The 26,286-nt window shown below is 34.4% G+C and overlaps 1 protein-coding gene across 10 annotated transcripts in view; it reads right to left on the reverse strand.

The window, feature by feature from the left end:
- SLIT2 (slit guidance ligand 2) overlaps positions 1 to 26,286 on the reverse strand; it is a 257,708-nt gene that overhangs the window by 173,241 nt on the left and 58,181 nt on the right. The gene's annotated exons all lie outside the window — the stretch shown is intronic.

The following is a 26,286-nucleotide window of genomic DNA, read 5'->3' on the forward strand; positions in this document are numbered from 1 at the left end:
ATCTTATACCATTTCTATTAGACCAAGGAAGACTTCCCAAAATGCCTGACTTCAGGGAACACAGCACTGACTGAACAGTCTGAGATAGCAAAGTTGTGCTTATTACTTACAATCTACATGTAACTGCTGTAATGAAATGGAGGAAAGTTTATAGTACTGCTGATACACTTTAAAGTTCTGTTTTGTATGTAGTATGATTATCAACCTTTCTCTTTCTAAGCACAGTAAGAACATTTTGCAAATGGCATTATTCTTCAAAACATTCTCTCTCAATACATAAGTGTCTTTTTTCTACTTTATACTCTTCCTCCCTGCACCCCCATGCTGGTCAGGTTCCACATGGCTCTTTGAGCTTCTTACTTTCATTTGAAAATGATGTTCAAAATATAGAACTCCTTCCTTCCCACCAAAACCAAAGCAAGAGACATATATGCAGTTAACTTGAGATATAGATTATTTCTCTCATAAACACTGCATGGACATAATACCTTTCTTTTATTTCTTCAAGAGAAAGTATTTCTTCAAGAGAAAGTCTGAAAGTGTTTCAGACTACCACAAGTGTTTTGATTTATACATCCTTACATTTTTCAGTAAAGGTTTGTCCCATGCAAATTCTTACATAGGTCATCTTGACCAGAAGCAGATCAAGTTCTTCCTTTTCACAAGCAATTTTGTAGTAGATGGCCTTTTATTTACAGACACTTTGGGAGACAAGAAGGTTGTTTCTTCAGTGGGTTTGACAGGAGAAGTGTACTCCCTCATTCTGCAGAGGACCGAGGAAAGCCTTCTGCACCCATTGCAGCTCAGATGGATCAGAACTAACCCTGTGGACAGGAAACACTAAAACTGCCACAGGACACATGAGAAATCCTTTCAATCTTTTATCCAGCTCAACAAGATTATATACAGTCCAGCTATTTCTCCCCGGTGTCACCCCAAAATATACCCCATTGTCTTCAGCAACTCAAATATCCATTGTGAGGCATTGGATGGGGGACTATAGTTTGTGTGTTTATAGTGTATATATTGTGTGTATGTATTGTGTGTTTTTAAAACACAAATCTTTTATATGCCACTGAACAAGTTCACTGGTTTCCACCACAAAGCAGCCATTTCATGTTTTCTTTACCATTTAGAAAGAACAGCAGTTTGTTATTTTATTTATTTGATTTTTATTAATTCACAACAGATTTCCCAAACAACTCTGATAGGAATACTCGCATGTTATATTACAAACTTACAAAAAGTAAAAAAGGCCCAGTGGAAAACAGGTGGCCCCAATTTTACTCATCACAATGGGACACAACTAAAACTCAGGAGAAAACAAAACAAAACAAAATTAAGAAAAGCAGATATGATTTTTTCCCAAGTTTATTTTCTTTGCTAGTATAAAATATAAAACAATGATGATACATATCATGTCCCCAATTCTTTGCTCATTTTCTTTTTACAGATGGGTATATTACATATTTCCACACCCCCGCCCTCTATTTTTTAAATCTACAGAGTATGCTATACATTATGCAAGTGTTTCACATTATAAAAAAATTACCACACATATTGGATTCTGTTTTATAGTATCATGATTGTTTAGTCTGTACAGCTAATAGTTCTCTAATATTTCTCTCTCACTTAATAAAAAACTTAATCCTAAAGATTTCCCTTTATTTTTAAGCAGAACATTTCATATTCATATGAGACATCTGAGCACTGGCAATCCACAAAGTTTCACTTCCTTTCAGTGTTCATAATATCAATCTTCTAGTTGTCTTACATTCACATAGATTTAAAGATTTTTATTTCAGCAAATCTACACTGCTTGTATTAATCTCCATTGGAAAGCTTCATCACCACACCACAGCTGACAATAAAAACAGAAGTATGAGATTAAAAATAAAAATAAAAATAAAAATAGGCTCCAGCTAATGGAATCTAAATCCAAGAGCAAAATCCATGGCTTGGTTTTTATTCATTACTATTTAAAACTATATGAATGTATTTTTTTTCCTTACATCTTACTATTGCTAAGAAACTTGCTTCCCACTGTTTCAGACAATGAAGGCTTAGAGAGCAGAAACAGTTTCAAGGGGTGGTGCACATTAAATACTACTTCCCAGACCTAAAAGTACACACTGGCTTTTCTCTTCATTTGGACAAAAAGACAAGGAGGCTAACTGAAAATGCTTATCTTGACTCATTTCTACTGCTTTATCTCAGTTAATTATAAAACAGTGTTTAATGCAGGAATCACTTCATAAATTTCTGTGTACAGTTAGACTTAATGATAATTCTTTGATCTGGCCTTCACCATCTATTGCAAATGTTGAAAACCTTTTAACTAGAACTACAATGAATCACTAACTGCAGCCGTGTTTTTAAAATGGAGCTGTAACATAACTTCATACATATACACACAGAGTTGTTAGCAGCTTTCTTAAACTCCACTCACAACAGTTCAGAAACTCCAGTTTTGGGGTTTGGACTGTCTAATTTTTTCTTGTGCAAAGATGTAAAATTCATAATAAACAACCAACATGGTTTAGCAGGTTTGATTTCTGAAGTGAGATCCATATATTATTCTATTCAATTTCTTTTCATTGGGATAGTTTGATACCTTCATAGGTCACTTTGTTTCCACTGATGAAGATGCTTATACAAAATAGATTCTATTTATCCAAGGATGTGAACTGTATCCCTTTGTAATTGAAACTACTAGTGCTGGTCAAGCTCACTAGTAAGTTCAAACGCAAAGAAAAACAGAGGCGTTCTCTCCTTCCCTTGTCAGAGTCAAATACTTCCAAGGATGTGTGTGTATGAGAGGAAAAAAATGCACTAGCCACAGTTCTCTACTTTTAGAGCTAAAATATACCCACCTTTCCTTCTAACTGATAAAGCTTTGCTCATTTTTGTCAAATGTACAATCAGTGATTTCACTTGCATTTTACTATTCCAGTTTTGAAAATTACTAAATGCTTTCTGCGAAGTATTTGTGTATTTATTCTTGTCATTATTTTTTTTTTTTCAATTTTATTTTATTCTGGGTAATATCTTGGCATGCTCAGGTAATCCTAGAGGAATAAGACATTGTGCAACATCAGTGCAACAGCACATTCACTGAAATGTTAGATTCCCACTGACAGACCTTTCCGTGCTCGGGGCTGTGACTCTGATGCTTGTTTCAATCTTTGCTAAAGGACTGAAATCTGCTCATGTCTACTTGTACTTCTTTAACTGAAAAGCATTACATACCTATTCCTGTTGGACTTCAAGCATCTCTGCGGATGCCATGAAGCACATACCACATGAGAAATTCGCAAGTGTTAATAAAGTGCGATTGAAGCCTCCTTGCACATTGTTAAAACTTTCCCACTGTGTCTTGATAGATGATCAGAAATAAAGGTGGCTTGTATATATTTGATTACAGTAACTTAAAGGTTGTATTTGACAATAAAAGTAAATTCATCTAGGGACTATATGTCATTTAAAACCTAATGCCAGAGAACATTAGAACCTTTATGACAGGAAATTCTTAAGGAAACTCAGGAACACACATATATATAATCATACAATACATTACACACTACCGTGAGAATTATAGAAGCAAATTTTTAGAATAAGACCTAATGCATATGAGATCATAGTTGAAAACAAATCACTCTATGCCAAGATGTTTTTAGGGTTATTACAAAGAAGTTACGACTGAAAATGACCACTTTAAAATACTGTTTCATTGTGTAAACAGGACTTCATTCATATGCCACGCAGTGGGGCAAAGGACAGATTTTCCTGTATTTTTATACAGATGTGCTGCTTTATTCTTTTCCATTTATATGTATGCATACAAAGCAATAAAGAAATAATGTTGAATGTTCAAAGTGTGAGTCTGGGCACTGGAAACTATAGTTTCCTTCTTTGGGAAGTCACAATGAGTGACTCACCTCCCCATACAGAAATGGAGCAGAACTCACAGGGTCAGCTATATTACCTCCTTTTTGTAATCCACCCAGTTCATTAATATCCTTCCTCTTATTATCCTTCCTCATTGCTATTCTTTTTAGCACTCGGACTTCTTCATGATGTTCTCCTATATTTATATATACAAATTTCCTTGTCAGCTTTCCTCCTGCGCCATCCCTCTCTGTTGCACCCTGGTTTCACTGCCCTGTGCTGCCTCTCTGGTGAGTGCACAGGGAATCCTATTTTCTCACTTCAGGGCATCGCTGAACTTATCATTTATATCACAACAAATATCTATTGCAAGAAATTGAAAAATATTTTCTACTTCTGCTTTTCCCTAAAATCTCTCAACTCCCCCAAATATAGAGACATATTTAGCTATGTTTTGAGATCAGTAAGTCTTTATCAGCTTCCTTACTGAATCATGTAATGCTCTGCAGTGATTTCCCCTAGTTTCACATCTTCTGTGTAGATTTATGTTAAAGCATTATGTCACTTCAGTAGTGTAAACACTCCACATGCATTATCTTCACTGTTCCTTGACAGTCTTTCCAAACTCCTTGTTCATTCTCCACTCAGTTTTCAAGGCAACTAATGTTCCAACCTCTGTAACTTCACTGAACAACTACTCCTATAGGACTGATAGGATTATGCTACAGTCTTAAGACTATATTATAGTCACTACACTCCTTCACTGCATGGACTCCAAGACAAGGATAGAAATACAGCAAATGGAGCTACCATAAGGTAGCCTGCAACTCATATTTCACACTCCCAATAAGCCCTGCTGTGTCTACATTTCATGTGTGGTTTTCTTTTTCTACTCAAGTGTAAGCCCCTAATTCCCAGTAATGGAGTGGATTTTTCCCCCATTTAGCCCATGATGGTTTCTGGGACCCTAGAACTACTTTTTTATGTTTTCCAAATTAAACCACAGTTGGCATCCATGGGCCCATGAATATGGAGTGACTGAATCCTTCTGAGTTTGCTCACACTGTTCCTCACTATTTTCCTGCACTGAAAACATTATTCAATTAATTAAAGGGAATAAAAATAAATAAATAAATAAAAAGAGGTTAGTTTAGATACTTAGGTAGACTAAATCCTGTAAATAAAGAAAACAAAGAAATAGGTGACTAACAGACACTTCAACAAAGAGGTCCTAAGTTTTATTATGTGATAGTTGTTCTTTCCAGCTGTGCATAACTTGCTCTATTCCCAAAGTCTTTTTGCTACCCTGATAAGTTATTATTTTCACAGTGCCTAAAACAGCAGTGTAAGGATTTAAAAAAAAAAAAAAAACAAAACTTGAGGATTTTTTTTAACTATAGTTTTATCTATAACAAAGCAAGGTACTGCAATTATGAACTTACACCATTAAAATCTACAAAGTTAGCAGGAAAAAAAAAAAAAAAAAAAAGAGTAGCATTACATCCATATACATTTACAGAAATTGCTGGTTATCCCAGTAACCTGGAGCTATGCTCTAGGCAATCTCCCAGGCAGTAGATAACAAAATCACTTTGGGATTCTTATTGACGCAAAAGATGTTCTCATAACACAGACTTTTGATTTGAGAAGTTAGAAGTTATTTGCTGCAATAACTGTGAACCTCATTCTGTAGCAAGACTGAAGTCTGCTCTGCTTATGGATGCCCATGTATTAAATTGCATTGATGAGAGCTGCAGGACAGTTTCAGAATGCTAGCAGCAGGACAGGTAGTTACAGTTTATCTATTTTATCTAAGAATTTTTCTGTTGTTGTTGTTTCTTTGTCATAGTTATTGGCTTAATTATAACTAGACTTTACATATGAGCACATAAAGTACCAGTTAGTAACCCCAAGTCACAGCCAATTATCTCAACTTCTATTAGGGATGAGGGAAAAAAAGAAGCATGTTATTATAAAATTGTGTGTCTCTTCCACATCACATAGTGATTACAACAAGGCTAGCAAAATTCAAAGTCACTGTGTTCTCTCTTCTATTATATTCTAGATGAGTCTTACTCTTTCAATCCAACTTGCTATTTTATATCCATAACTGGACCTAGTTTATTTTGGGAAAAGGACCTACTCCCTTTGCTTCTGTGGACTAATTAAAACATTTGGGTGCAGGAGAAGAGAGGCAATATGTGTAATTTATCCTTTAGTTCCAACCCTTCCAGTGTTATTTAGTCATCTTTTCATAATTTCAGAACTCAATGCAGGAGCAGAACACACACAGTACAACTAGGCCACAAACCAGATGGTATCACACAGTGTTCTTCAAATACTAAGAGTAGGGATACGCAATAAAGGTGTATTTGACAGTTAGTTCAGTATAGATTTAGCCTTAACAGGGAAGGAGAAGGTTGGGTAAAAGCAAAAGGCAAAGGGTAAATAATAAAAAGAAGGGGGGGGGGGGGGGGGGAGGAGGATGGTGGGAATCTGGGGATGTCCTTAGTGGTCTGTGTCAGCATGAATCAACTCCTGAAGCCTCACATGACCAAGTCAGCAGTGACATCCTGATCCACAGCATAATGTGTATTTATAACCTAATACTTAAATCACTAACTCAAAATAGTGGCAGAAGACAATTGAAAACCACGAGAATAGAAGACTGATTAAGTTATCATGAAGCAGTATCTGTTTCCACAGATCTGTGGCTTGTGCTACTTGGGGAAGTGATGGCAGTATTCGGTTCTCCAGGAAGAAGATAATGTTTCACCTATATTTCAGTCAATGTTTCTCCTAACAGTCTTATAACAGACTGTTTTGACTGTATTCTTTATATTAAAGGGATATCTACTACCAAGAAATCATGTGGTCCATATTCAGACAGCATGCCTCGGCATTTATCATACGTATAAATAACATGTTGTAAACCAATTGAAAACACCTAGAGTACTTGCTGCTTGAAATAGTCATTGGTTTAACGTAGCAGGTGATCAGCAAGTAACATTATTTAGATTTTTATGTAGAAAGATGTATTAAAAATAAATGTGAGAAATTAGCATTGGATTTTATTTGTCCTGTTGTCCTTTCTCAAAATAATAAGTAACAAATCACTCAAATTCTGTTTCAAGTAAAATATGATTTCTGCAACCCAAGAAAAAGAAACAGCATGATAAAGGGAAGTGCATGCTAGGGAAAACATAGGTATATTGAGCTTTGGGGCCAGACTACATTGTTTTAGTATTAATTACAGACCATGTAAGACAAACTGTCTCAACACAAATTAAAGGTAATTTTCTCTATGGTATCTAAAGCAGAGGGTACCAGTTATGTTTGTTTTTTTTTTTTTTTTTCCTTAAATCACCAGCTAATGGACTTTGAGGGCACCCAATGTCATTCCCTCCTGGCTGGCATGGTGTTTGTTTTTTAGCTAGATCTTCACACACGCTACAATATGGGGCTACACTGCTGCATTTAAGAGGTCATTGGTTTAGCATCAAAAAGGTCATAAAAAGCAACCACATTGACTGTGATCCTCTTCTGAATCCCTAAGCACTCAAATGGTATGACTTGGGAGGTAAAGGAGAGTGACTGGAAGGTTTTACTCAGTTGAAGGTTTCCAGGCAACCTTGCACAGTTGAACAGCCTCAAGCAATGGGAACAATGACTATCTTTGGCTAGGAGCCATTAAAGGGAAGCCTGCAGCAACACCATTGTATTCCCACCATGAGTGGCTATAAATACAGGCTACATTAAATAGAATAAGAAATAAAAGAAAAACAAACCTGAGGATGGGAGTGAGCAGAGGCATCTGCAAATGGAATAATTTTGGCATTGTTTTAACTCCCCTTCTTGCAGAATATAGCAAAAGGATTAAAAAAATACTTAAAACACAAAAATTGTACTGCAATATTTTAAATACATTTGGAATTTTGATCTAAGCCCAGTCCTGACTTACAACAAAGATAAGTAGGTGTTGTGAAATTGCCAGTTACTCTCATAACCAGTTACCAGCTCAGCCCCTTAAAACTATAATTTGGATCCTTGCTAGACATTTGAGTGTGGTCAGGCTTGGACTTTTCACACTCTTATTTAATGCTTACAGAGGATTTGGCAAAATCTAAGAAATCCAGGCCACACATTTGAGCGAATCGGTGGTGGTTTGGAAGAGATGTAACTCAGATGCCAGATAGCTACTTAGTGGTATTAGACTGCAAGTGAAAAGATAGGTAGAAGAATAAAATATATGGTGAAATAACATTTCTATTTTGTTTTGGTTTCATTTTCCTTATTTTTACAGCGTGTTTTTAATGAAGCTGTTTAAAAACCATTTCCTTTTAATCAAAGCATTCCAATTATTTATGTTACATGGGGCAACCTGATATGAAATCCTGGTTTTCTACCAATAACATCTATGATAAATTTGCATAAGCCTTAAAGCTTGTTTCTTTTTAAAAAGTAGCCTGATGTTTTAATTGAAATGTTTATAAAGGAAATTCAGAATGCAAACAAATAATTTAGAAGATTTCACTAAATAACTTAATCTAGTCAGACTTTCTTTGAACTCTTGCAGATTCTGTGCAATGGTTTTCTTTTCAGCAAATACTCAAACATATTTAAGGATTTTTTGAGCTTTGTAAAAACACAGAATCTTGTACTATCTAATACCTGAACATTTGCAATATGTTAGGTGCTACCATTGGTTTTGAATTGGTCTTTAAACAGTGTCGTTTATTTTCTGAAACGTCAGTGGAATTACATTTGCTAGAATAAATCACAACGTATATTTCAGCTGATATTTCTGTGGTACATCTTACTTGAGTGCTAAAATACCATGGAAGACAAGAAAGAGTTGGGAAAGGCAGAGGCTATAAAACTAAAACTATCACTGGCTCTTCTTTCAAAATAAAATACTGGACTGTCATGCTCTGATAGACTTAGAAAAAATATAAAGGAACAAATTATTCAGTTGCTGTGCAGTAAAAATAATCTATAGATAAGTGAGACCATTTACAAGCCATGGTTGAAGCATTGTTCTTGTACCAGGAGAGGTGTTGAGGAGTACAACTTAGCAGGCATTCAGCCAAAACAAATAAATTACCTTTAAAATGTGGAATGCTGAATAATTACACCTGTTGCCATAGAATTTTCTGAAAGTTTATTATTGTTCTTATAATTTCAGGAGATTAAAAAAAAAAGTCACAGTCATCCATACATTCTTATTTTAATCAAATCAAAATAATATTTTATCAAATATTTGTCTTAAATATTTATAACCACACTGAACAAAAAAAAGCATAATTTCTGATGAGTTTGCGATTAAGCAAATGAATTCTTCTTTCATAATAAAAGTAAAATAGTGATCTTTTTTGTCCTATTCCAAACAAAGGTAGAGTATATCTTTCCACATCTTTCTAATACCCTATTACAGCAGATGGTGACAACGCATAATTAGATTTAAGGGTCTCATTCAGATCAATTTCTGTATTTTCTATTATCATTTAACCATTTAGATTGTTTGCAAACTGTCTTTAATATACAGAAAAGACATTTCTATCAAGCTGTGCTCATTCAGGCACACACAGAAAAGCTTTACACAAAGTGAAATTATTGTACGGAGTTAGTTAATTATTATATCTGAAAACTTAACTTACATAAGTTTGCATTGTATGCATATTAATCTTTAGACTAAACTTAGGATACAAGACTTTCCTTTTTGTTTCCTTTTTTTTTTTTTGGGGGGGGGGGGGGGCGGGAGGGGGGAGAGTGTCTTTAATGGTAAATGGTTACTGCACAGTTGGATTTTTTTTTTTTTTTCTTTTTTTCCTTTGAGCTCATAGCCACCTAATCAGCCCAGAACCCAGATTAGGACTGTCATGTTGCGTCAAGAGTTTATAGTGAGTGCTCACTAGAGTGCCTTTAATCCTCCAAGGTTTACTCAAATGTCACAGCCATCTGGAGGAAAAGGAGGCTCCTTGCTGAGTTGCACTGACCACAAATTATTTGTATGGTGAAAATGACAACTGAAAGAAAAGCCAATGCTAAGTATTTTCTCCCCTTTACACCCCCTAAAAGCACCAAAACACCCCCAGAACTACTTTTGATAACTTGAACAAAATCAGGTGCAACTCCATAACTTCACTGTAACTACTAAAACTTAATAGAAGGCCAACTCAACAACTGAAAGGTCCTTTTTGTTACTACAGGCAAGAACAGATAAGGTATTATATCAAGAATACTGCAATAAAGACTCATCTTAAGTGTTTGTAATTATGTTTACAATACATAAACGTCTTGTTTGGACTAGAGACCCATGATATGTGTTCTTTGACAAATATCTGAAAGATACATCCCATGTTTGGAAGAAATTATAGCTTGTTTACTCCAGATTTTATTCCTTTTTAACTCAGAGACACTCATACACTCACTGTAACAGACTTAAAATGACATAAATATGTGTTAAGTAACAGGTAGCTCATATTTACTTAATCAGATTACAATATTATAATAATATAATAGCAACTTTTTCGCAGCTTTTATTAGAAAGTGGAAATCTGGCAAAGAATAAAACCATGCAGCATTATAGCTTTGCTCAGAACTTTCACTTCAGAACAGTGAGAGGCTCATTTGTTTGTTTGGCTTTGTTTTTTATACCCAGTGCAAGATCTTCCTACCTTTCAGAAAGAAATCTGGATCTATTATTCCTTTCTTTTTTAGGAGACACATTCCTAATCCTCTTCTCCAAGGAAAGCCACTTCCTAATCTGGCATGGACAAGACTGGGAAGCCAGCTGCATCCCATTCTTTAAATAACTCCATCTGCAGCTGTACTTACTTTATACTCAGTACTTAGAAGTGTTTACCTGTACTTGCTTTTTAAAATGGAAGGAAAAAGAAAAATATGAAAGAAATAGATACTGTAGAGATTTCTGCTCAAAATACAATTTTTTGTTAAACTTGTGAGAATGTCTTGCATTCCTGTCATTGGTTCCTGCTTCCAAATATGGTTCTACACCATATTTCATGGTTCAAAATTTAAGAGTATGAAAACACTTCAGAGAAGTGGGGAACTCCCCATAATCATCATCAGAGATGGAAGAGCTTTTTTCCAGTTAACAAGTCTCCCTCCAGATTTTGACTTTTCAGCCCATTAATTAGTTACTTTAAAAGAAATTATTTTCAGAAGTAAACACTATTGCTTACAAAATGTATGTTAACAGCATCCTTAACCAGCTCATTTTCATGATTGCTCACTTAGATGCCATGGTATTGTTTAAACTCCAGAATGAATTGGTCAAATAGTAGGGCTGATTACTTAAGGTGTCACTGGGATTACCTGTAACTGCAGTGGAGAGTCCTTGTTTGCTATTAAGATATCTATTTACCAAAATTTCAGTCACTTCCAAATTGTATGTCTATTTTTCATCTAGGCTTATTTTTTTTTTTTAAGTGGAATCCTTGATCTCCAGTGTTTGTATTCTTGAGCTCCTAAGTATCTCATTGAAAGCTACAGCAAAAATAACACTCATTTCACAAATAGTGACAGCTAACTCATACTAACTCTGTATCTGCTTCTTCTTTGCAGGCTATAGACACTACTTGCAATAAATTTCTGATACTGCCTGACAAACAATCTTTATGTGCTCTGTGGGGCAGAATGAGCTATTTCTTTTCTCACAGAATCTACACTAAGTAGATGCTAAAAGCACACATCTTAATATTTAGGATAATTAACACATATAATTACATAATACATCTTAAGTGAAAATCAATGAACATATCAATATGAAGATATTTCTACAGTTGCCTTTAAGAAGACAGGAAATGTTTAAAAACAAACAAGACAAATGAGAATAAGCATGCTTACAACTATATGGACACAGAAATAAAACAAAAATAGTGCACAAATGTACCAATAGATCAAATACCACATGCTATAATCAGCACCTCAAAGAAAGAAAAATGGTTTTCCGTATTTATACAACTCTTTATTGTAACCCTCTGCACATCGCTTATATGTACATTTTTTGTTTATCAGAGCTGTAAAATGTGAGGGAAAAAAACTCATGGTCCAGGAAAGACTGGAAAATTTCCCATCCAACAAAAAAACTTCCGAATTATCTTTATCCACCATCTTTTAACCAGATTATCATTGGTTACTTTTGACATGCATTGGCACTCAAACACAAAAAAGGATGTTTTACCTTATGATTTCTGAGCTAGAGATAAGTCTGTGAATAAAAGGATATATATAAAGTTATTTTCTTCTAAATGCAATTTCTCTGACTGAATTCACATATCTATGCACAAAAAGCTTCTTTTGTAATCTAGAGAGCATTCCATCTTTGTATGAATTTCTGCCTATTTTCTAGTAAAATAATCAAACTTTCACAGAACAGACAAGGACCCTTCAACATAAATAATTTTCCTCATAGACTGAAAAAGGAAAATACAAAAAAAAAAGAATTGTATAGAGAAAATGCTTTTAACTTTATGAGAAGAATGAAGCTTTGTTTCTTTAGGTGTGCTAAACAGAGTGGATCTTGGTTCCTTTCAATTACTCCTACTATTAAATGGTTGTGTTTGATTTTAAGCATTACTTTATTGCAACAAGAACAAGAGTAAGTAATGGATTCACTGATGTTACCTCCTTCTGGAATCACTTCACAGGTGCTAAATTCCTTGTGCATTTTGATTTCAGGAAACAGAGACAGACAGCACAGAGCAAACTGGCCAAAAGACACATTACGCTGGGCTAAAATTAAGACAGCCCAGATGGGTAAACACTATCAACACAAAAGACTATAACAGGTACTCATAAATCATACAACAGAAACCAAATACTGGTTGGAAAAGTGAGAGGGAACAGAGTAATGACACAGTTGGTTTTGATTAAAATGGAAAAAAAAGACTAAAAATTCTGGGTGTTCGACACACGGGCATAATTTCAGAAATCTATGTGACATCAGTTGCTATAAAGTGTAACAGTTGCCTAGAGAGTATTAGATTCCACTAGGAACTTCAATCTTATTTTTAGAATATTACAATACAAAGAGGGCCCAATTGTTGCAACAACAATCAACAAACCTTTATTTTATGGCAGCGTGGAAGAAAAAAACAATATGCATTCCCTAAGTATAATTACTAACCCTGTCAAGTGAATACAATCAGCAGTGTTCCGCAAGATTAAACTTTCGGCTAGATGAAAACAGCTCATTTTATCCGCTTGCTATTCTACTGAAGTTAATTTCTGTCTGAATAAAGAACGACAAACAGCAAGACCACTGCTTATTTTTCACACTCATGAAAACAAGCATATTCAAATACAAAGAAATCCATGGAAGGGAAGGTCATAATCAATTGCACCAAAGTTAACAAAGTTAAATCTGAAGGTAAATAATGAATTTTAATTGGTGATATATTGATGGGAGTGGGGGAGAGTTCAACATTTGGAACTAGGAAAAAGATGCAAGATCATGAACCATAGAGACAGCTATAACCAGATTTTGATTGTGTTGCTTTGTGAGTATAAACTATAAATACGATATTAAAATGTTGGAAAATCTAAATATAGTGTCAACTGCAGGGTGACAATAATGAGAAGGGCTGAGAGAGATCTCTCTGCCACTTATTTACATCTGATACATTATTTGTACCTGCCAAATTATGTTGATGCATCTACTTCTTGTCCTACATCTCTATAGAAGTTAGTATCAAAGTACAACAGTTCTGAGACCAGTAATACTACAACTTGCTACGTGAGTGCAAATGGCTGACAGAAAACCTTCAGCGAAAACAATTTTTAAAATGTTCTGTGAAATACAGAATTGAAGTCCACCTGTGCAAAAGAAATCAAGACACAGCTTTATTAAGTTACAAAAGTTAAGAGTTTCCATAGGAGGCAGAAGACTGCATGCCTGGCAGCCTTTTGGAAAGAATCCATAAGATGTTTAAAACAATATTTGAAAAGGGAAGCTGTTGAAAACAATTCATCAAGAACATTCTGAATTAGTGTAGTTGCCAAAACTAGCCCATGTCCTTCCAGTTCCATCACCAAGTCACTACAATGCAATTATTTGACTTATTTATATTATTTATTGCATTTTTATACCTTTATTGATTTTCTTATATTTAAAAGGCAAAGATAAGCTTCATAAGGTGGAAGTGTGTTCAAGCCATGAACCCCAGTACTATTTACCCCATGCAATTCCCAAGGAGCTCATATTGTAGATATAGCTCTGCTATCCTTTAAACTGGACTTATAAAACACCCATGTCAGAAGCTGAGGAATGTTTGAAAACATGAACTTGTACAAGAAACAGGACTATCAGCTGAGCTGAACAAGCTATTAATTTTTCTCATTTTCCATGAAGCTTTTCCCAGGAAATGGGATAGGGAATATGAAATCAGACAGATTGAAAACTCCATTTAATTCCTTGCCCAATGGCCAACACCAAGGATAGCATGCACAATTTCTGCATTTCATAGAATGCTCTAAGCTAATTAACCAGAAGATGCTTTGTTAAAATATATAATATGCATATATATACACATTTATATAAAATATAAACATACATATTTTAATATATTTTTACATTTTATAACAAGTATAAATATTTTTATTTATATTTTATATTATATATATATATATATTATTTTTTTCTGTAACACTGAAAGCTTATTTCACCTCAGTAAACCAAAACTTCTTTGGATTGTTTTAAGACTCAACGTGAACATCAGCCTTAAATGGGTATTAAAGGTTAACAAGTTTTAAGTGTCAGACAGAGAAATATGACTGTTTCAGAGACACATGAAATTATAGTAATTATCATCAGTAATGTTCTATATTAGCATTTTCCAACTTGCACTGACAAGACCACTGGTATAACCAAGCCTATTCTTTAGTTCCTTAGAAGATCCTGTAAATTTTTTGTCCAGATCATAAGTACCATGGGAAATTGGGTTAGTTTAAATTATTTCCTGAATAAATTTGCTAGGAGTTAGATCCAAGCAGATAATCAGGAAGAAGACAGAAAATCAGTTTCCTCTTGCCACACAAGAAAGCACTAACACAAAGAGCAGATGGTCAATATGTATGATAAAAGTAAAGATTTAAAAAAACAAACAAACAAACAAACAAACAAAAAAAAAAAAACAGACAGGTCAGTGAATCAGGATAAAAGATTCAAAATAAGAATGGAGTTGAAGACTAGAAGTCATATCCCTCACCTGCAGAGATGGGATAAAAATAAATAAATAAATAAAGCATGATCATAAAGAAAATAATTAAGAAGAAGAAAGAAATATATGCATTAAATATATGCATTAAGTGTTAACAAAATCCACATTCCACAAACTCAGTCACTGAGATTTTATCAGCTGTGGGAGCCTAAAATTAGGCCCCTGTAAAATTATGCGATTAGAATGCAAAGATTTCAAACATGCCAAACATCTAGAAAATCCCACTGATCTAGGTGGTTTTGGTTGCTTGCTTTTACTCAATTTTCCTTAACCTACATACTTGGTACATCCAAATCTTTATTACTGTTAGCTCAGGATATGGTCCTAAATGTATTTTTGACAAACATCAGACAAACTTGACAAATGTTTTGTCTTGCTGCAAGTCAGTGGCTTTTCTTCAAGTTGCAATAAAGATCACTTCCAACAGATGCTGCTGTTACTACTAGTTCACAAAACATGCCTGAACATAAAGCATGCAAAAGGACAGATAACAATCTCAAAACACCATAATATTCCAATATTTCCAGAGAAAGATTAAAATTATGATTATAATCAAAGAACAAATATATATATACATACATAATATACATATATATACAATATATATATATATATTTAATATATATATATTTATACATTTTTAATGCATTTTAGTCTTTACAGAGAGTATGAAACAAGATCATCCAGGTGTCTTGAAAAATTACAAATTCCCAACTCCTAAAACATCTCCTTGAAGAGAATGTAGTCCTTCAAATTTTTGAATTACACACAAATAAACTGCATAGTGTTACTGTTTCAGTTTCCAATTTATCTTTTACTTTTTTTAAATCTGTGAAGTTTCACTGTGTCAGAAGAGCTAGACTTAGGTTTAAGTTCAAGTAAATTGTTTTCAGCCTGAAAACCTGATGACACAGCAGACTGGTCAGGGTGCTCAGGGTGCTAAACTGCAGAACATGAGTTCTTCTGACCAGCATTGAATGAGCAGTATGAAATTGAAAAAATAAAAAATAAAAAAAATCAACACATTTCCTTGTGCTTTTACTTCACCCATGCATCCCTTGAGATCCTGGACTGTCTTACTCTATGTTTGCCAAGTGCTCAGAAAAGTGGATTTATCTGAAAACCCACTGGAGTCCCTAGTGTAATACAAATAATATAATAATGACTCGTGCTTAGAAGAGGGAAGAAATGGTTTGCATTCTTGCAATGCAAGGGAGATTTTTTCCCAGTATCTCCAGATAAATTGCATCTGACAAAGCAGTACTCATTCAAATGCAGGTCACTGACACACTGGTATGCCATTAAGACAGAAACATTTTGGGGTGGTGTCCAGATTATCCAGCTATTACAGTTACAGTGGTGTCACAGCTGAGTTTCCTTTGGAAGACTGCTAGCTAGTGGGACAAGTCACCAGCTTTACAAATTCACCTCTGTTTTGAGACAGTAGAGTTTAAAACTGAAGATTACAGAAACTGTCTAGCAATTCATAGCTGAAAGTCTTCATATACTTCATAGATTAACTAGTCTTCACAGACTAGTCTTCAGTCTTCATACACTAACTTCCTAGCAAACTGGCCTATATTATGAAAGAGCATTACAACATTGCTTTGAAAATGGCCTTATGAAAATAATGTTCTTAGACTTTTCACCACAACTACATCATTATTTATGTTTACTGCCAAAGGTAGGCCAGTGAACTAGATCAAAGAAATAAAACAGACCAAATAGAATACTGCCTAACAGATCTATACTTTCTAATAAACACTCCCAATGTAGATTCAGTGTCAATATATATAAACATCTTGTTTATAAGCAAACAAGATGTCCTTTTTAGGGCTCAGATATGCGATTATGCCTGTAAATGCACCCACACCCCTAGCAGGTGCAAGAACTCATGTGCACATTTAAGAGAATCATTCTCTCATCCATTTCTCTGAAATATCTTTAGTAGACAGAATTAATTTTTTGTTTAAAAGCATTAACAGGGAAATCAGTTTTGGCAAGCCTTTGATGGTTATGCCTGTTTCTTCACTGTACATCAGGTACATATGACACACATCTGATAAGGCACTCATTTGTGTGCTCAGAAAATAATCTTGACATTTCTAACATAAAAATGATTAATTAAGAATAAGGGATACTAGGAGAAACTGCAGAAACATGTTAGTCTGTAGTTTACTAATATTTATTTAGTAAACTAAAAAAAATATATATTTAGGAAAAATCATAACGTACATCACCTGACATTGAATTTTATCATGGTATTTTTTTCTTACTGAATACTTAACTCTTTTTTGTATTCATCCTCTGAATAATAACTGCTGATACAGACTTATTCATTCTGCTGTAAGTGTCTGCTACATTATATCACTGCTTTATCAGCTGCACTGATTCTTTGTCTAAAATTAGCAAGCTTGGTTTGGACGGAGATTAGAAAAGTGATCAAACACTGTTCCTGTTGGATGAAAAATGAATTCCAAGCAATTTGGGACTCCTCCAAAAAGGTTCAATTTCCAATAAACAAAAAGTGTTGAGTAGGCACATGACATTACTGGAAACAATCACACTGATCCAGAAGAAAGAGTTGCAATTAATTTAATGTTTTAAAGCATAAATCAATATGATGCCATTTTCCTTTGTTGAATTTATGCCACCTGAAGGAACTAATCTACCCCGCTATCATAAAAAAGGCCTTTTCAACTTTATTAGGAGTTTGCTGTGATACTTTTTGTTCAGGAAATATGAATCAAAAGGATAATCATCCTTCCCTAACTGGCTTCTGGTTAAGTATGGGAACTCCATTTTATTGATTCAATTACATTTGTCATATTTCAACATATTAATATCACTATCACATGATATTTCAGCACAGCAGGTACAAAGAAAAACATATTTTTTAAATCTTGACTGATATTACATGTATTTTTGTCAGTGTATACATATACACCTACATATATGCATACATATATACCTACATACATAGTACATACATATACACCTACAAAACAAGAGTGATCAGAAAAGGACTTCTTCAATATATTGACACTTTCTACAAACTAAGGAATACCGCAAGACTTCTCACTATAATGCCTTACCAAAAATCAGCTGCCTCTCCCCCATGCCCGTTCCTTTCCACTCATACCTAGCTCGTGATAAAGAAAATCAAGTGAAAAAAAAAGTGTCTTGCCAGCTTTTGACAAAGAACATGTATGTCCTTCAAGCACTGAGTAAGCTATATGGTATGTATATGTATAAAACATTTTTTTACAAATAAATTTTTAACTGATGCAATCTTATTTGGTCCATTTGTTATTTAACTTTGTATGACCGCATTGGGTATACAATCATGTATGTTCACACAAAGCAGCACATCAATACTTCCAACCAACCTATCAGTAGCATACTATGATGGGCAAATATTTTGAACTGATGCAGTTCTCTATCCTGTCTACTGGAATATTGATCTCTACAGCATGTGAAGAAAAAAATCTATAGTCAGTTAATGAACAGAGTAGCACCACAGAATAAACAGGACTTAAACAGATTTATGGCATCTGAACTCCAAAATAAAACTTGAAAAGAAGCAGGGGGATAGAAGATAGGATCTGATGGTAGCCAAAGACTGAAGCAACAACACGAAAGGGAGAAATATTTTAAAAGCTGAAGGGATCAAGAGGCATTTGAGAGGACAATGAATGAGAAGTTTCTAAATTCTAAGGCCAAATCAACCAGCCCATTACTTGTCCTGATGATTCCTATTCACTCAAATAGATTTAAACATCATCACACGGCTTCACAAGCTTTCAGTCTCCATCTATTCTTTGAGGTGACAGCATTCTTCCACTTCTTATTTGTAGTGCTTCATTCAGCAAAAAAGAAAGGGCACTGCAGACCAGCAGACACTTCCAACCAGTCTGCCGACCTCTGGATCATGCGAGGGGGAGCAGTTCAAGGTAAGTATGTCAAGCTCCCAGCTGGACAAACACAAGGCATGTTGAATCCATATGTTCTGTAGCAGAGAGCTTTACAAATGTTTCTAATATCATAATTCTTCACTGTTAGCTAACAGGGCCTCTTTCAAATTTTCTCTGAAAACTCTCAGATTCTTTCTACGCTATATCTTTTAAGTTCAATCTTTCCTACGTAAGCACATCATATATATTCTCAGAATTAAAATTCATAATCTGAAAACATTACTGTAACAGCATCCTTCTGTATGACTCCAAGTTAAAATACAATGTGAAAAATACACAAATAAAGGTCTTAAAAGGAACTCAAAAGCATTCCGGTATATCTTACCCATTCTAGGACTCACGATCTCCTAATTTCTCTTCTAAGCTCATTTCAGCTGGGCTGCAGCCACATTCAGCAGTCCTGAGTAGGTGCTCCCCAGAAGCAGCTTTTTGGTGATCAGGTGCCACCTACTTCAGCAGCTCTTCTCTTTAACTCAAATATCCTTCCTACTTCCTCTCCTAATTGAAGGACCAGTCTTCCCTCAAGCATTCATATTTGAATACTGCTATATAACCACTGAATCTTCTCTTTTCTAAATGAAACAAAGCTATTTCATTCCAACTCACCTCATACACTGTGTTTACTGAACCTACAGCTTATTTTGTTCTGCATCAGGCCCTCTTTTAATCTGGTCACATCTTTCTGCAAGAGTGGTGCCCTGAATCTGGCTGCAGTATTCTGACTGACACGTCCCCACTATCAGCTTGATGGGAATAATCACCTACTGTCTCTGCTATATGTCTGAAATGCACATACAGTACAGTCTTAAAATGTAGTTTATATAAAAATCATTGCATTGGTGAATAATATTCTGGCTGAATACTGAGCAAATATTCAGCAATGCCCTAATATCCTGGATTCTGGTGCAGCATAGGCTGTTATCTCTTATTTAAAATGCATTTGACATTTTCCTCTTATACATAGTACCTTGTGTTGGATGCAGTTCTTAACAGTGCTATTTTTGCCCTTTTACAAACAGTTTTGATACTTTCAATTTAATTAGATCATTTTGAGTGTAAGTATTGTCTTCTGAAGAATTTTAAACAGCAGAAGAAACAGAGGTCTTTATTAAACAGCATAGTAATTTTTTAGCTCTCTGACTCCTATCAAATCTTACTTTTTGTAATGCTTTGAGACAAATTTCTCAGATACCAGCATTTTGCTTCTTATATTACCCCTCCTTTATATGGATTCAACTGAAAACACATCTCCTGCAGCTAGATCACTCTTCCTGGCCTCTTCTAAAATGGCCAGTTATCATCCCTTTCTTTTAAAATTCCCATTAATTTTGACAATATGCAACATCACAACATCATTTTCAGGTAATCAAGTTTTCTCAATGAGTAATCCTTTGTTTGTGTGGGATGACAACTAATAATCCATCCAGGCAGTAACTAGCAAATCACACAAGGTCGAATCCATGTAGCTAAGACCATCAAGGTTTAAATATTTATATTATTAGTTCTAGATGACTTCTCTGGGGAATTACAGTATAAGATGGAGGTTAAACAAGGCAGAGAAACATCATATTCATTTGTAGTCTCCTTAGCACACAGGGTTTCTGACATACATACAAAATCAGAAATGATTCACAACTCTTCACCCCCTGGCTATAATTTTCAGATGTATTCCTATCATCTCAATCCTTCACCAAAGGTAGAAGCAGCCTGTGAGAGTACATGGACTAAAATCCATTTGGAGAGGCACTCCATAAATCTTTATCCAGAATTAGCAGACTTCACTGACACAGAATGGAGCATCAAGAGACAAAGCATGCACAATACCCAAATTTAAGGGGATAGTTAAAACCAAAATACAAATTTGTCATACAAATTCATACAGATCCACAAATTCCAAGTGTCAGTCTTTCTTAGATTGAAGCTGCTATGGACCAATGCCTCTCAACTCTGAAGTTCCACAGTTATTCTTCCAGCTACTGACAAGGTTTCCATAGTCTATGTCCCTGTAGGTTGCATTATAAAACAGATGTGGCACCTCTATCTTAAACTGTTATTCATATAAAATCTTCTCTAGTTCAGAAATTAGCTTTTTAAGAAAAAAGTTTTAAGCATCAAAAATGAACACTAGAAGAATGTTTAGAGTACCCTCTTGTTTTCTGAAGTTAAATTATGAGATTCAAGCAATTCAGAACTTTAAAAGAACATTTTAATGGTTATATTGAACTACTTTGATTTTGTTTTGTGCCTATTTTGTTCCATTTAATTTTTTTTTCTTCTCAATTTTGGAATATACTAGCATTATTGCTCATTATACAATAACAAAAAAGTAGGTAACAGAATTTTCAAAATATCCTATGCTTTAGTAGCAACATTTTTTTAAAGAGAATTCCTCAGCTCACTATTTTGTTTCTGAAATTGAGTTACAAAACATTATGGAGAATTATGTACAATATTGCCATAGATACTAAGACTTAACATGATTTAGAAATTAAATTTATGATACAAAATGCTTTCATAATGTTTAATTTCTCACTCAGAAAAAAAAATTCAAAACATTTAAGCAAGGCTAAAAAAAAAATCACCATTCAATTATTTAATGCACATAGGTAAAAAAAAGATTTCCTTTTAAAATGAATATTGTACATTGGCCCTCAAACTCATTTGTAGACAGACTAACAAGACCAGAACGTATAACCAACCTATTCCCACAGAGCATATTCTCAGTATTTTTTTTTTTTATTTTTTTTTTAATTAAAGGCTAAACTGTAACAGAACTTGAATTTTTTATAACTGAAAGTAGTAAATGATCAACTCACTTTGTGTAGACATGGCTATTGGAGGACAAGAAATTTCTTGTCCCCTAGGCAGCAATCCCCAACTGGTGAGTGCTCCTGTAATAAGTACAGAGCAGTTTTATAACCTTCCCTGTTTCAGCCTTCAGCTCTTCCATTTACATTGGCTGTAAATCAAGCCTATTAGTTAACTGTGTTGTATACTCCTTAATTGTTTGATTGTTCCAAGGTGACTGTCCTTTCAGTGCAATCCAGGAGGCAGGGGCTAGGGGGAAGAGTTTTATTTTGTGCATATCTTTTGTATCTTATCTGTTGTCTTCTTCTTTTCAGGTACAGTAAGACTGTAGCTGCTTGGGCTGGCACTGTCCTTGCTAAGAAACTATGCTCATTTCTAAAATGCTATTTATGGTAATTTAATATTTTTTCTTAGAAAGTTGAATTTATGGTCTTTGACGATTTAGTCTTTGCTCCTGCACAGTACTGGCCCTAATCTCTTGCCCATACCTTCTAAAACACACAAACAAACAAAATTACTACTTATTTGAGATATTCATCAAAGCCAGGTGGCTTTTTTTTGGTTATGTGACAACTCAGCTCACAAAACTGAGTTAATAATTTTGTAGTGAGGATGTAAGCTACGTTATTGAGGCAGTTAATAGTCCTTCAATTATTCCTCATAAAACCCAGGTCTCAGGAAACACAGAGTAGTTTTCCCACAGTGCACTGAATCAGAAGAGAGCTCTCCATTCTGCTGCATCACAGAAGAGGTACCCAAAATACTCCAAGGGGAGGCAGTAAACACAGGTTAACTTGGATAGGTCTTTGCAGTGGGACTATTGATACCCAGGGCAGTAATTCTGGGTGCTGAGACACAAAATCCAATCATCCATCCTCTTTTCACAATAAAGGTCATATCTATAATCAATGATTTTTGCATTTTGCTGACCTGCTTTCACATACAAGAACTGAGGTAGGTAGGTAGGGAGAACAGTCAACAGGTAGGATTGAAAAAACATAGTAAGATGTTATAAAAAAAAAAATAATCACGCTAATAAGCATCAAGAAAATGTGTGATGTTCGGCTACGAAGATGTCACAGGACCAATTAAAAGGAAAAAAGACTCATTCTCAAATAGCTTGACAAATAACATTACTGAATACATCTTGCATATCTTTGTTCAGCAGCTATTTAAGCATATGTAGTTTAAAGAAAGAACAAGCATTTTGAAAAACAGTACACCACTGGCTTAGTTAAATAGTGAACAAAAGCAAAGGACAGAAGAGTCTTCAAGTAGCATTTAATTATTCAGGACCTTTTAAGGAATTTTTCATATTCCCAAAGAAATCTCCTGCAAAGTTGTTATTTCAGCATCAACTTCACAACCAACTATTTTATATTGAATACAGTACCAATCAAGTTCAACATCAGTTCTGCAATTCATTGTGACTGGACTAAGGAATGCAAATGCCGCTAAGTGTCCTTCAAGTCTTATGTTAAGCTTGAGCACCAAATTCCTTTGTAGTTCTTCTAGGGTATTACCATTAGTATAGAAGGGTTAATAGCAAAGGCTGATGATTGTTTAAAAATTCACATTACTAAAGTGGATTACATTGCATCTACTGAGGGGATCAACAATGTAAGCCTACACTAAGCCATTATTGCAGAAACAAAGCTTGCATTTTAAGCCTTTGGAAACAAGCATAAAATAGACAAAAGAAAAAATTCTTCTGATGTAAGAACAAGGCAAACACTACATGCTTTTCATACAGACTCACATTTTCAGAGCCATACAGAATACATGAAAATGTACAAATAGCCTCCCCAAAAAGCTCATCATGAACTCCTGACAATATCAGCAAACTTGAAGAAAAGGGCAAAACAGATAGATAACTGTAAGTGATCGAATGCTATGAAGGAGGTCTTGTCTTCTCCTTTATTCTAGACACAACCAATAATTATCTTGAATTTAGGAATGAAGACTGAGTCAAATGTGATTGTAAAAGTTGGGTTTTTACATCCTCAATGAAGTGTTTGATGTTCAAAGCTGCTAAATGCTTCAAATTTCTTTTAAAGTCAGTGGAATCTGAAGTTTCACATCTCTATTTATCTGGCCATTTACAACTCAAACCTCATTAATTCAAGTTTGATAATATTAACAGAATCCTTTGTGATTACTTCAGCACTTGCTCTTATGCTCCCTGAATCCATCACTAAAATTTGTCTTGTACAAAATTAAAAAACAATGAACACCTCTTCCCCCATTCCCTCCCCCCCAAAAAAATAAAAATAATGCCAACAACAAAACAAACAACAACAACAACAACGACAACAACAACAGCAACAACTCCAGCATGTCTGCTTTGTGATTTGAACTGCAATTGCAGACCATTTTTAAGTACCTCTTCCTAAACAGTTTCCTATACATGAAGTTGCTTATTTCTATTTCCAATTGCAAATATAAGAGTTCAGGTCTCCTCACAAACTACTTGGCACAGTGGAATGTTTTGATATTATGAAATTAAATGAATATAGCTGTACTCAACTTAGTACTAATTCATGAATAAATCATCTCACTTGATAGCTAAATTACAAGAAAATATCTTAACCTTCTTCAGAAATCCCATCCTTCAGCAGTGAGGAATATTTTATACTAAAAGTACAACCATAATATTTTAAGCACCATGCTAAGCTTCTCTAACAACTAGACAGGAAAGTATCATTTAACAATTTATGTTTCTAAACTGAACTTGCTTTTCTTTCTCTCCTGATTAATTTAAATTGGAACAGCGACTGAAAAGTAAAAGTCTAAGAGTTAATCCTAATCATAGATGAAGTGAGCTATTGCAGACAGACTGTTTTTCTGAAGTGTTTCAAAACTGTTAACAAAAGCAGGCTTTAAGACATTTGTCATCTGTGTTCACTTTGAAATGAGCATCATTATCTAAATTATGCTTTTATGATAGCACAAGTAATGAAGTTCACACACGGAACAGTAATTTTCATGCACAGGAAAAATGAATTCAGTGATTTATTTATTTATTTTTTACTTTTTGGAGATTGGTTTTGCAAGAATCTGAGATTGAGTACAGAGAACTTGCTGCATTTTTGCAAATTGGGCAATTCATTTAAACAAGTAGATTTTTATACCTACTTCGATTCTCAAACTCTCAAAATTAAGATCCTTTTAGTATCTCCCATAACATTTTGTATTTCAGACTTTGGATCCTCTGAAAGGTGGATTGGATGGGGCAGAATAGATTAACTCATTCCACACTTTCTCCCAACTCATACATTTTAGCAAATCAGAAAGGATTCTAAAGTCCCCTTCCCATCCCTGATAATGTGGCATGGCCTGATTTTCTCCTACCCTCAGTCCAAAAGCTGCTGCAACGTACTTGGTGTTTCCAGACATATAACAAGGTTTCTCCTTTTTCTGCCTGAGTTTTTCCTTTCCTTAGGGGAGGGGAAGGGATACCATTGCATTTATAAGCCTAACTTTTTCTTGTTAAGGATGTTCCAGGCTTTTCTTAAAATATGTTATCTTTTGCAATTTAAAAAAAAAAAAAAGTACTTATCAGCACAGCCAAAAAAAAAAAAAAAGTTGCACAGAATGATTATAAGTATTTCAATTTCTTTTAAATTGCATCAATATTTGACAAATAAATTATGTGGTTAGCTACCCTATCATCTACTGATGAGATAAATATTAACTATGAGAATAATCTACTTACAAAAATTAGAAAGACAAAACATTACCCCTTCAATCTGGCTTCATCTCAGTGGCTTGAATTGCATGTCTCAGAACACAGTCTTCTTGCTTGCATTTCAAGTATAAATTAAGCAACATTGACAACAGAAGTTTAAAAATGTTAAAAAAATAAAGGAAAAAGTGCCAAAAAGAAAAAAAAAGGTTTTGACAAATAGTATGAAAAATTTGTCTAGTTTCCTTTATTCTTGCTTTATCTTCTCAAAATGGCAGATTGGTAAACTTGTTGCAGTAGCCAAAAGCATTTAAACTGACATGTAATCAATTCTTTGCCCTATGCATCACCGACATCTCATATGCAGTACACATAAACAGGCCAAGATATGTCACTATCACTGACCTAATACCCTCGTTTTTCTGATTATAGACCTGTATATAGATTCTGTAGTGGAGCTACAAGCAGTTTTTGCAGGTAAGCAACTCAGAAGAATAATAAGGCAATAGGAATTAGAAGACATCTATGTTGCAGAAAGTAGGAGTTGAGAAGCAGAAATACAATATTACTTTAGCAGAAGAGTACCTAAACCTAGTTTTCAAGGGCACTTTTTGGATACAACTTAGCATCAGAAATAAGAGATAATAACATTATTTTATATTTTTCAGACTTACATTAGTAATCAACA

The sequence above is a fragment of the Anas platyrhynchos genome, chromosome 4, assembly GCF_047663525.1.
Source record: "Anas platyrhynchos isolate ZD024472 breed Pekin duck chromosome 4, IASCAAS_PekinDuck_T2T, whole genome shotgun sequence".
Classification (NCBI taxonomy): domain Eukaryota; kingdom Metazoa; phylum Chordata; class Aves; order Anseriformes; family Anatidae; genus Anas; species Anas platyrhynchos.